At 46.3% G+C, this 12774-nt stretch overlaps 1 protein-coding gene across 1 annotated transcript in view; it reads right to left on the bottom strand.

Annotated features, from left to right (window-relative positions):
* Nucleotides 1–1476: 1476 nt before the first annotated feature.
* The window catches only part of LOC106992798 (uncharacterized), an 18363-nt gene continuing 7065 nt past the window's right edge, over nucleotides 1477–12774 (bottom strand). The window contains exons 4-6 of the mRNA XM_077956540.1: nucleotides 9914–10031; nucleotides 4209–4341; nucleotides 1477–3903 (exon numbers count right to left, since the gene is read on the bottom strand). The gene's annotated coding sequence lies outside the window, so the exon portion shown is untranslated. The remainder of the gene's footprint in view (nucleotides 3904–4208; nucleotides 4342–9913; nucleotides 10032–12774) is intronic.

Raw genomic sequence — 12774 nt, 5'->3', positions numbered from 1 at the left:
CTGGGTGCAGTGTCTCATGTCTGTAATCCCAGCACTTTGGGAGTCCAAGGCAGGAGTATTGCTTGAGTCCAGGAGTTTGAGACCAGCCTGAGCAACACAGTGAGACCTCATCTCTAATTTAAAAAATAACAGGCTGGGCCTGTAATCCCAGCACTTTGGGAAGCCAAGGTGGGTGGATCACCTGAGATCGGGAGTTCGAGACCAGCCTGACAAACATGGAGAAACCCTGTCTCTACTAAAAATTCAAAATTAGCCCGGCGTGGTAGCGCATGCCTGTAATCCCAGCTACTCGGGAGGCTGAGGCAGGAGAATCACTTTTACCCAGGAGGCGGAGGTTTTGGTGAGCTGAGATGGCACCATTGCACTCCAGCCTGGGCAACAAGAGTGAAACTCCATCTCAAAAAAAAAAAAAAAAGAAAAGAAAAGGCGGCCAGGTGCTGAGGCTCATGCCTGTAATCCCATCACTTTGGGAGGCTGAGGCAGGTGGATCACGAGGTCTAGGAGTTCGAGACCAGCCTGGCCAATATGGTGACACCCCGTCTCTACCAAAAATACAAAAATTAGCTGGGCATGGTGGCTAGCGTCTGTAGTCGCAGCTTGGCAGGTTGAGGCAGAAGAATCGCTTGAACCCAGGAGGCGGAGGTTGCAGTGAACCGAGATGGTGCCACTGCACTCTGGCTGAGGCGGGTGGATCATGAGGTCAGGAGATCAAGACCATCCTGGCCAACATGGAGAAACCCTGTCTCTACTAAAAATACAAAAATTAGCTGGGCATGGCAGCATGTGCCTGTAGTCCAAGCTATTCAGGAGCCTGAGGCAGGAGAATTGCTTGAACCCAGGAGGCACAGGCTGCACTGAGCAGAGACTGGACCATTGTACTCTGGCCTGGGCGACAGAACAAGACTCTGTCTCCAAAAAAAAAATAAAAAAAGAAGAAAAAGAAAACAAATGTCTCCTTAAGATCTTGTTTTTCATTTGTGGGGAGTATATGCCCAGAAGTGGGATTCCTGAATCATACAGTGCTATGGTTTGAATGTATGCAACAAAGTTCCTGTGTTGAAAACTTAATCCCCAATGCAACGGTGTCGGGAGGTGGGGCCTTATAAGAGCCATTTAGGGCATGAAGGCTCTGTCAACATGAATGGTTGCATGCTGTTATTGCGTGAGTGCATTAGTTAGCTCACGAGTGACTTTACGTGAATGTGGCCCCCTCTTGCTCTTGGTCCCTTTCACTGTCTCTCTCTCTTGCCCTTCCACCTTTCACTACACATGATGCAGGAAGGCCCTCACCAGATGCTGGTGCCCTGCCCTTGGACATCTCAGCCTCCAGAACCATGAGTCAAACAAACGTCTATTGTTTATCAATTACCCAGTTATCAGGAGAACCCGTCCCCAATATTTCAATGTAGGTTCTTTCTATTTTCCATAAGTGTTGGCCAGTCTGAGAAATAAAGAGAAAGAGTACAAAGAGAGGAATTTTGCAGCCGGGTTGCTGGTTGTGACATCACGTATCGGTAGGGCTGCGATGCCCACCTGAGCCGCAAAACCAGCAAGTTTTATTACAGATTTCAAAAAGGGAGGGGGTGCAAGAACAGGGAGTAGGTCACAAAGATCACATGCTTCAAAGGGCAAAAAGCAGAACAAAGATCACATGCTTCTGAGGAAACAGGACAAGGCAAAACAGAACTACTGATAAGGGTCTATGTTCAGCTGTGCACGTATTGTCTTGATAAACATCTTAACAGAAAACAGGGTTTGAGAGCAGAGAACCAGTCTGACCTCAAATTTACCAGGGTGGCGTTTTTCCCCACCCTAGTAAGCCTGAAGGTACTACTGCAGGAGACCAGGGCGTATCTCAATCCTTATCACAACCACTTCAGACAGACACTCCCAGAGCGGCCGTTTATAGACCTCCCCCCGGGAATGCATTCCTTTCCCAGGGTATTAATATTAATATTACCTGCTAGGAAAATAATTTAGCGATACCTCTTCTACTTGCACATCTGTTTATAGGCTCTCTGCAAGGAAAAAATATGGCTCTTTTTGCCCAATCCCGCAGGCAGACCTTATGGTTTTCTTCTCTTGTTCCCTAAAAGTGCTGTTATTCTGTTTTTTCAAGGTGCACTGATTTCACATTGTTCAAACACGTTTTACAATCAATTTGTACAGTTAACACAATTATCACAGGGTTCTGAAGTGACATACATTCCCAGCTTATGAAGATAACAGGATCAAGAGATTAAAGACAGGAGTAAAAAAATTATGAGTATTATTTGAGAAGTAATAAATGTCCATGAAATCTTCACAATTTATGTTCCTCTGCAACAGCTCCAGCTGGTCCCTCCGTTTGGGGTCCCCGACTTCCCACAACACCCAGTCTCAGGTATTCTGCTACAGCAACACACAATGAGCTATGACATATGGGAATTCTGTTTTTAGTTTTCTAAGGAACCACCATTCTGTTTTCCACAGCAGCTATACCATTTTACAATCCCACCAACAGTGCACAGGTTCCAATTTTCCCATAACTGTGCCAACATTGGTTATTTTATGTTTCTTTGATAGTAGCCATCCTGATGGGTGTAAAGAGGTATCTCAGTGGGATTTTGTTCTGTGTTTCCCTAATGATTAGTGATGGTGGGCATCTTTTTGTGTGCTTCTTGGCCATTCGTATGTTTTCTTTGGGAAATTTTCTATTAAAGTTGTCTGTTCTTCAACTGGGTTGTTTGTTGTTGCTGAGTTGTAGGAGTTCCTTATATATTCTGGATATTAAACTCTTATCAGATATATAATTTGCAAGTATTTTTCTTCCATGGATTCTCTTTTCACTCTCTTGAGAGTGTCCTTTGATGTGCACAAGTTTTAATTTTGATGAAGTTCAATTTAATTTTTCTTTTGTTGCTTGTGCTTTTGGTGTCACATTGCAGAAACCATTGCCAAATCCAAGATCACGAAGATTTTTTCCTATGTTTTCTTCTGGGAGTTTTATAGCTTTAACATGGGTTTGGTTCTATGGATTGTGCTTTGGTATTATATCTAAGAACTCTATTCCCAGGTCACAAGAATTTTAGATGTTTTCACCTAAAAATTTTATAGTGTTACTTTTTTACATTTAGACCTATGACCCATTTATATCAATTTTTGTATAAAGCATGTGGTTTGAAATTGCCTTTTTTTGGTATATCAATGTCCGATTGTTCCAGTGCCGTTTGTTGAAAAGACTATTCTCCTCTCTGTTGACTTGCTTTTGCACCATGTCAGAAATCAGTTAACCGTATGTGTGTGGCCTACTGCTGGATCCTATTGTTCAAAAGACCTGTGTATATACCCCTTTACCCCAACTACACTGCTTACAGGAACGCTTAAAAGTGGGGAGTATGATTTAACTTTATTTTTCTCTTTCAAAATTGTTTAGACTATTATAGTGTCTTTGCTTTTCTTTTTTTTTTTTTTTGAGACGGAGTCTCGCTCTATCGCCCAGGCTGGAGTGCGGTGGCACGATCTCGGCTCACTGCAAGCTCTGCCTCCCGGGTTTAGGCCATTCTCCTGCCTCAGCCTCCCGAGTAGCTGGGACTACAGGCGCCCGCCACCACGCCCCGCTAGTTTTTCGTATTTTTTAGTAGAGACGGGGTTTCACTGTGTTAGCCAGGATGGTCTCGATCTCCTGACCTCGTGATCCGCCCGTCTCGGCCTCCCAAAGTGCTGGGATTATAGGCTTGAGCCACCGCGCCCGGCCGTGTCTTTGCTTTTCATACACATCTTAGAATCAGCTTGTCTATGTCTTGTCATAGCTTGTCCAGACCAAGAGACATCCGGGCCAACCAGTGGGTAACTCACAGCCATTCAGTGGTACTTTGAATTCTGGTTGTGTTAGTCCATTTCACACTGCTGATCAAGACATACCTGAGATGGGGTAATTTATAAAGAAAAAGAGGTTTAATGGCTGGGGAGGCCTCACAATCACGGCAGAAGGCGAAGACATGTCTTACGTGGCAACAGGCAAGAGAGAAAATGAGAACCAAGTAAAAGCGCTTTCCCCTCATAAAACCATTAGATTTCGCAAGACTTATTCCTTACCATGAGAACAGTATGGGAGGAACCGCCCCCGTGATTCAGTTATCTCCCACCAGGTCCCTCCCACAATACGTGGGAATTATGGGAGCTACAATTCAAGATGAGATTTGGGTGGGGACACAGCCAAATCGTACCATTGGTCTTTCCTAATCCACCTGCTGCTGTTTACTGCTCAGAAACCTCAAGTATCTGCTCCACAAGTTGCGTCCAGATTTTATAGCTGCATTCCACAGGAGAGGCAGGTGGAACTTGCTTACTCCATCTTACCTGGAATCGAAACCCTCTTGTTAATTTTTAATACTGTGAAAATGGCATTGTAGTTATATATATATATATATATATATATTTTTTTTTTTTTTTTTTTTTTTTTGAGACGGAGTCTCGCTCTGTTGCCCAGGCTGGAGTGCAGTGGCCAGATCTCAGCTCACTGCAAGCTCCGCCTCCCGGGTTCATGCCATTCTCCTGCCTCAGCCTCCCGAGTAGCTGGGACCACAGGCGCCGCCACCTCGCCCGGCTAATTTTTTGTGTTTTTAGTAGAGACGGGGTTTCGCCGTGTTAGCCAGGATGGTCTCGATCTCCTGACCTTGTGATCCGCCCGTCTCGGCCTCCCAAAGTGCTGGGATTACAGGCTTGAGCCACCGCGCCCGGCCTGTAGTTATATTTTTAAAGCCCTTATGTTTTAGAGATGCAAACAGAAATATATATGGATTACATATTTATTTATTTATTTATTAGTTAGTTAGTTTTATTCTTTTGAGATGGAGTCTTTTCCTGTCACCAGGCAGGAGTGCAGTAGCGCGATCGGCTCATTGCAACCTCCACCTCCGGGTACAAGCGATTCTCCTGCCTCAGCCTCCCGAGTAGCTGGGACCACCACGCCCTGCTAATTTTTGTATTGTTAGTAGAGATGGGGTTTCACTGTGCTGGGTAGGCTGGTCTTGAACTCCTAAACTCTAGTGATCCGCCTGCCTTGGCCTCCCAAAATACTGGGATTATAGGCATGAGCCACTGTGCCCAGCCTGGATTTAAATTATTTTTTTCAGCAACAGCGAGAGCTGTTGTTTAAAAAATGTCAGATTAGCAAGGATAAAGAAGTTTGTTAATGGAAAGGCAGCAGGAGGCGGCGGTGTGGACACCGCAGCGAGCCTTCCTGGGTTCCAACCCCAGCCCCTCACCTTCACAAACGTGGCCTTGAGCTGCCGCTAGCCTCCCTCAGCTGTAATGGGGACAGTCATAAACCCTTCTCCCAGGGTGTGGGGTGGACAAAATAAGTTGAAAGGCAGAAGCATTTAGAACCTGTGAGTGAATCTGAGCTGTTTGCCCAGGGGTGGGGAGAAGGGTCAGAAGGGTGCAGCACCATGGAGGGCAGTCTCCTGTGCCAGCATTTTCAACACTTGTACCTGTTGACTCAGCAAACTCTCCCCCTAGGAATCGTTCCTATGTGATCTCACAGGGGGGCCACTTCAGGGTTCATGGTAACAGCAAAGGTCAGGAGGGCCCTAAATACTCACCTACAGGGACACGCTCCATTACGGCTCAGCGCTAATTTGTTTAGAATAGAGTCCTATGCAGACGTCTACCGTTCTGCTGTGGGAAGCTAGGTCTGTCTATGTTGTGGTGCAGAGGGAAGGGCACTGCCGGCCACCATGTGTATAAAAATAGAATAATACACACGTAGGTGTGCCTGCCTCTCCACGCACAGACGCTCCACAAAGGCCCCGAGGGCCCAGCAGTGGCGCCCCTCAGAGAGGAGAGCTGGAGACAGGAAGTATGCGAGGGCAACTCAGTTTTCACCAAGTATCTTCTCTTTTTTTTTATTTTTTGTGACGGAGCCTCACGCTGTCGCCCAGGCTGGAGTGCAGTGGCGCAATCACAGCTCACTGCATCCTCGGCCTCCTGGGCCAAGTGATCCCTCCGCCTCAGGCTTCTAAGTAACTGGGACCACAGGCAGCTGCCACCATGCCCAGTTAATTTTTAAATTTTGTGTAAAGGCAAGGTCTCCTTATGTTGCCCAGGTTGGTCTCAAACTCCTGGGCTCAAACACTCCTCTTACCTTGACCTCCCCAAGTGTTGAGATCATAGGCATGAGCCACCATACCCAGTCTTTTTTTTTTTTTAATTTTTTTTGTGGGCTAAAAAATCCTCCCACCCCAGCCACCTAAGTAGCTGGGGTTACAGGCATACCACCATGCCTGGCTAATTTTTTGTAGAGACTGGGTCTGGCTATGTTGCCCAGGGCTGGTCTTTAACTCCTGGCCTCAAGCAGTCCTCCCACGTCAGCCCCCCGAGTAGCCAGGGTTACAGGTGTGGGCCACCATGCCCTGCAGGGCCCTTCTTCGGCAAGTTTTCTTCATTTTTTCATTGAATTATTTTACTCCCACATACTCCAAATAGACAGCCCCCACAAGGGTTTATCACTCCTATTTAGAAATAAAGAAATGTTAATTCAAAAAGGTTAAGTGTGGCCAAGGCCACACAGGGATGTGTGCCTGATGCTACCACACACATCCCTCTTCCTGGGGAGAAGTGAGTATGTGGGAATAGGAGGCAGCAGTCTGGGGATTTGGATTTTAGCTACGTTCTACTGGGGAACCTGGAACAACTAACCTCCGTGAGTTAAACTCAGAGTCCAGGCAGCTGTGACTGAAGCCTCCCTTCTGCCTGAGGCCAGGAGGGGCTGCTGGAGGCTCAGATGTGCCGCGTTTCCTGTTCACTCACTCCACGTGAACACGTCCTAGTTTGTCCCATGGCTCAATGGCACTCTTTGTTTATAGAAATTCTTCTTTCTGCCAGGCGCGGTGGCTCACGCCTGTAATCCCAACACTTTGGGAGGTTGGGGCGGGCAGATCACGAAGTCAGGAGTTCAAGACCAGCCTGACCAACATGGTGAAACCCCATCTCTATTAAAAATACAAAAATTAACCGGGTGTGGTGGCACACACCTGTAATTCTAGCTACTCAGGAGGCTGAGGCAACAGACTCACTTGAACCTGGGAGGTAGAGGTTGTGGTGAGCTGAGATCATGCCATTGCACTCTAGACTAGGTGACAGAGCGAAACTCTGTCTCAAAAAATAAAAATAAAAAAGTAATTATTCTGTTTCATTTTGCATATTTCTATCGCTATGTTTTCAAATTATCTAAACTTTTACAAATTTTTTTTTATTGAGATGGGGTCTCATTATGTTGCCCAGGTTGGTCTTAAACTCCTGGCCTCAAATTCTCCTCCCGCCTTGGCCTCCCAGAGTGCTGGGATCACAGGCGAGAGCCACGCTCACCAGGCTCTTCCTCTGCAGCATATTGTCTGCTGCGAATCCCGTCCTGTGTATCTTTCATATCACACATTATAGTTTCAACTCTGGAAAATTACTTTCAGGCATTTTTATAAGGTCCATGTTTTTACTTAACTTTTCTCATACATAAAATACAGTTATAATAACTTTTAATATATTTGTCTGTTAATTCTAACATATGTGTTAACTACGAGTTGTTTTTGATTGGTTGATTTTTCTCCTCAAGGCTAATATATATATATTTTGAGATGGAGTCTCGCTGTGTTGCCAGGCTGGAGTGCAGTGGCGCGAACTCGGCTCACTGCAACCTCCACCTACCGGGTTCAAGAGATTCTCCTGCCTCAGCCCCCTGAGTAGCTGGGACTACAGGTGCGCGCCACCATGCCCAGCTAATTTTTGTATTTTTAGTAGAGACAAAGTTTCACCATTTTGGCCAGGATGGTCTTGATCTCTTGACTTTGTGATCCTCCTGCTTGGCCTCCCAAAGTGCAGGGGTTACAGGCGTAAGCCACTGTGCCCGGCCAAGGCTAGTATTTTCCTGCTGTTTGCATGCCTGGTAACTTTCCATGAGATTATCATTGTCATGTAATTTACTTGGTTGGGTGCTGCATATTTTCGTATTCCTATAAATATTCCTGAGCTTTGTTCCTGGATGCAATTAAGTTACTTGGAAATGGTTGAATCTTTCCAGGTCTTGGTCTAAGATTTGTTATGCAGGAACAGAGTAGTTTTCAGTTGAGGGATAATTGTTCCTTTAGGGTGCTAGATAAAATACAGAACACACAGTGGAATTTTAATTTCAGATAAACAACAATGTTGTAACACAAATATTAATATATCCCTGCAATTTTTTTTTTTTTTGAGACAGGGTCTTGCTCTACTCCCCAGGCTGGAGTAGAGCAAGCTCACGGCTCACTGCTGCCTCTACCTCCCAAGCTCAAGTGATCCTCTCACCTCAGCCTCCTAACTGGGACCACAGGCATGTACGACCACGCCTGGCTCATTTTCTTAATTATTTGTAGAGACGAGATCTTGCTCTGTTGCCCAGGCTGGTCTCACACTCCTGGGCTCAAGCTATCCTCCCACCTCAGCTTCCCAAAGTGCTGGGATTAGAGGCATGAGCCACCATGCCTGGCCCTGCCCATTTTTAAATTGGATTATTTGTATTTGTATTATTGCATGGTAAGAACTTGTTAAAATATCTATCTTGGATACACGTCTCTTATCAGACAGATGATTTGCAGATACTTTCTCCCATTGGGTAGCCTGCCTTTTCACTTTCTTGATGGTATCCTTTGAAGCATACAAGTTTTCAATTTGGTGAATTCGAATTAATCTATTTTTAAATTTTGTCTTGGGCCGGGCGTGGTGGCTCATGCCTGTAATCCCAGCACTTTGGGAGGCCGAGACGGGTGGATCACGAGGTCAGGAGATCAAGACCATCCTGGCTAACACAGTGAAACCCTGTCTCTACAAAAAAATACAAAAATTAGCCGGGCACGGTGGTGGGCACCTGTAGTCCCAGCTACTTGGGAGGCTGAGGCAGGAGAATGGTGTGAACCCGGGAGGCGGAGCTTGCAGTGAGTGGAGATCGCGCCCCTGCACTCCAGCCTGGGCGACAGAAGGAGACTCCGTCTCAAAAAAAAAAAAAAAAAATTGTCTCTTGTGCGTTTGGTGTCATATCTAATAAGCTATTTTATAGTTTTAGCTTTTACATTCAAATTCATGATCCGTTTTTAGTCGATTGGGTCTAACTTCATTCTTTTGCATGTGGATATCCAGTTGTGTGTGTGTGTGTGTGTTGGATGTGTGTTTGTGTGTCATGTATGTGTGCTGGGGTGTGTGGGGTGTTGTATTAGTGTGTGTGTGTTGGGTATGTGTGTGTGTTGGGTGTGTGGAAGTGTCTGTGTGTTGTATGTGTTGGTGTGTGTGGGTGTGTGTGTTGTGTGTATGTTGGGTGTGTGTTGGGCATGTGTGTGTGTTGGGTATGTGTGTTGTGTTGGTGTGTGTTGGGTGTTGGGTGTGTGTACGTTGTGTATGTATTGGGAGGTGTGTTGTGTATATGTGTGTGTTAGGCGTGTGTGTGTGTTTGGTGTGTATATGTGTGTGTTGTGTGCGTTGGGCATGTGTTGTGTGTATTGGGGGTGTATATGTGTATGTTGTGTGTTGGGTATGTGTATGTGTGTGTTGGAAGTGTTATGTGTTGGGTGTGTGTGTGTTGGTGTGTGTTGTGTTGGGTATGTGTGTATGCTGTGTATGCTGGGATGTGTGTTGGGTATGTGTGTATGCTGTGTATGCTGGGATGTGTGTTGGGTATGTGTGTGTGTTGGGTATGTGTGTGTGTTGTGTGTGTTGAGTGTGTGTGTCTGGGGGTTGTGTAGGTGTGTTGGGTGTGTGTGTTATGATGTTGGGTGTGTGTATGTGTGTGTTCAGTGTGTGCGTTGGGTATGTGTGCGTGTGTTGGGTGTGTGCGTGTGTTGGGTATGTGTGTGTGGGGTACGTATATGTGTGTGTGTGTTTGTTGTGGGGGTGTGGGCACAGAGCTTACCTGCCCTCCCTGGGCATGCTGCCCTCCAGGAGCTTGCATATGTTCAGGTACCTGCAAGATCCCAGCACCATTTGTTGAAAAAATTACTCCTCCCCTTTGTTCACTTGTTAGAACAGGGCTAAAACAAAAAAATTAAAATAAAATGATTATTTCCCAACTGAATTGTCTTGGCATACTTTTAAAAAATCAACTGATCATAAGTCCATTTCTGGTAATGAATTTGACTTCATTAATCTACATATCTGTCTTTTTTTTTTTTTTTTGAGACGGAGTCTCGCTCTGTCACCCAGGCTGGAGCGCAGTGGCCAGATCTCAGCTCACTGCAAGCTCCGCCTCCCGGGTTCACGCCATTCTCCTGCCTCAGCCTCCCGAGTAGCTGGGACTACAGGCGCCCGCCACCACGCCCGGCTAGTTTTTTGTATTTTTTAGTAGAGACGGGGTTTCACCGTGTTAACCAGGATGGTCTCGATCTCCCGACCTCGTGATCCGCCCGTCTCGGCCTCCCAAAGTGCTGGGATTACAGGCTTGAGCCACCGCGCCCGGCCTGTTTGTTTTTTGAGATGGAGTCTCACTCTGTCACCCAGGCTGGAGTGCAGTGGCACGATGTCAGCTCACTGCAACCTCCACCTCCCAGGTTCAAAAAATTCTCCCACTTCAGCCTCCAGAGTAGCTGGGACTACAGGCATCCACCACTAGGCCCGGCTAATTTTTTTTTTTTCCCGAGATGCAGTCTCGGTCTGTCACCCAGTATGGAGTGCAATGGCACAATCTCGGCTCACTGCAACCTCCACCTCCTCGGTTCAAGCAATTCTCCTGTCTCAGCCTCCGGAGTAGCTGGGACTACAGGCACATGCCACCACGCCCGGCTAATTTTTGTATTTTTAGTAGAGACAGGGTTTCACCATATTGGTCAGGCTGGTCTTGAACTCCTGACCTCAGGTGATCTGCCCACCTCTGCTTCCCAAAGTGCTGGGATTACAGGTGTGAGCCACTGTTCCTGGCCATTTTGTAGTTTTCATTTTACAAGTTTCACAAATTTTTTTTTTTTGTGAGACGGAGTCTCGGTCTGTTGCCCAGGTGCGATCTCAGCTCACTGCAAGCTCCACCTCCTGGGTTCATGCCATTCTCCCGCCTCAGCCTCCCGAGTAGCTGGGACTACAGGTGCCCACCACCACGCCTGGCTAATTTTGTTTTTGTATTTTTTAGTACAGACAGGGTTTCACTGTGTTAGCCAGGATGGTCTCGATCTCCTGACCTCATGTTCCGCCCATCTCAGCCTCCCAAAGTGCTGGGATTATAGGCGTGAGCCCCCGTGCCCGGCCCACAAGTCTTTGTTACATGTATCCCTAAGAAGCGTTTTGTTCTTTTTGGTGCTATTGTAAATGGACTTTTTTTTTTTTTCTTTTTTTGAGACAGGATCTCACTCTGTTGCCCAGGCTGGAGTGCAGTGGCACAATCTCCACTCACTGCAGCCTTTTGACCTCCCAGGCTCAGATGATTCTCCCTCCTCAGCCTCCCGGGTGGCTGGGACTATAGCCATGCACCACCATGCCTGGCTAATTTTTTGTATTTTTCGTAGAGATGGGGTTTTGCCATGCTGCTCAGGCTTATCCCAAACTCTTGAGCTTAAGGCATCCGCCCCAGATATTACTGCACCGTTTTCTTGCTCCTATAGCTCCTGATGAAATGTCTGCCATCAGTTTGATTATTGTTCTTTCACAGTCTGTTTTCCTCTCTGGTTAAATAATATTCTCTTTAGCCGTGATATTGTATAGTTACACTATGTTGAGTTTGGATGTGGATTTGTTTTTATTTATGCTGCTGGTACGTGGATGACCCTGTCAATGTGAGGTTCTGTGTCTTCATTTCTGGAAAGTCTTGGTACATTTTCAAATACAATGAAAAATCACAAAACATGGCTGGTGCAGAAGAAAGTAATGGTTTATAAGTTGTATTTTTTTTTTTTTTTGAGACAGAGTCTTGCTCTTTCACCCGGGCTGGAGTGCAGTGGCACAGTCTTGGCTTACTGCAACCTCCACCTCCCGAGTTCAAGTGATTCTTGTGCCTCAGCCTCCTGGGTAGCTCAGATTACAGACGTGTGCCATCATACCCAGCTAATTTTTTGTATTTTTAGTAGAGACGGGGTTTCACTATGTTGGTCAGGCTGGTTTCAAACTCCTGACCTCAAATGATCCACCCGCCTCAGCCTCCCAGTGGTGGAATTACAGGCATGAACCACCTTGCCCTGCTGTACTCGCTTTTATTATACAGTACGTATGTAAACGTACTGTAGACTTGGAGTTTTAACAAAGTGTCCTATGCTCTCTTCTCTCACACCATAAAAACCTTTGCTTTTGTGATCAGGCAGCAGTCCATATTGCTGTCTTTGCACTCGGTGGTTTAAAACTGATTTAAAACCAGTGGTTTAAAACTGATTTTAAAAGTGGTTTAAAAGTGATTCTGACATTTTCTGAACTAAGACTTCAGTGCAGCTTCCCTTTTTCTTCTCCTACTTCTAGATGCTATTTTTCTTTTCTTTTCTTTTTTTTTTTTTTGAGATGGAGTCTCGCTCTGTTGCCCAGGCTGGAGTGCAGTGGCGCGACCTCGGCTCACTGCAAACTCCACCTCCCGGGTTCACGCCATTCTCCTGCCTCAGCTTCCCGAGTAGCTGGGACTACAGGCGCCCACTACGATGCCCGGCTAATTTTTTGTATTTTCCGTAGAGATGGGGTTTCACCGTGTTAGCCAGGATGGTCTCCATCTCCTGACCTTGTGATCCGCCCGCCTCGGCCTCCCAAAGTGCTGGGATTACAGGCATGAGCCACCACGCCCAGCCTAGATGCCATTTTTCTATCTTCTTC

This window comes from Macaca mulatta, chromosome 12, assembly GCF_049350105.2.
Source record: "Macaca mulatta isolate MMU2019108-1 chromosome 12, T2T-MMU8v2.0, whole genome shotgun sequence".
Taxonomy (NCBI): domain Eukaryota; kingdom Metazoa; phylum Chordata; class Mammalia; order Primates; family Cercopithecidae; genus Macaca; species Macaca mulatta.
This window is presented reverse-complemented; position numbering and strand designations above follow the sequence as displayed.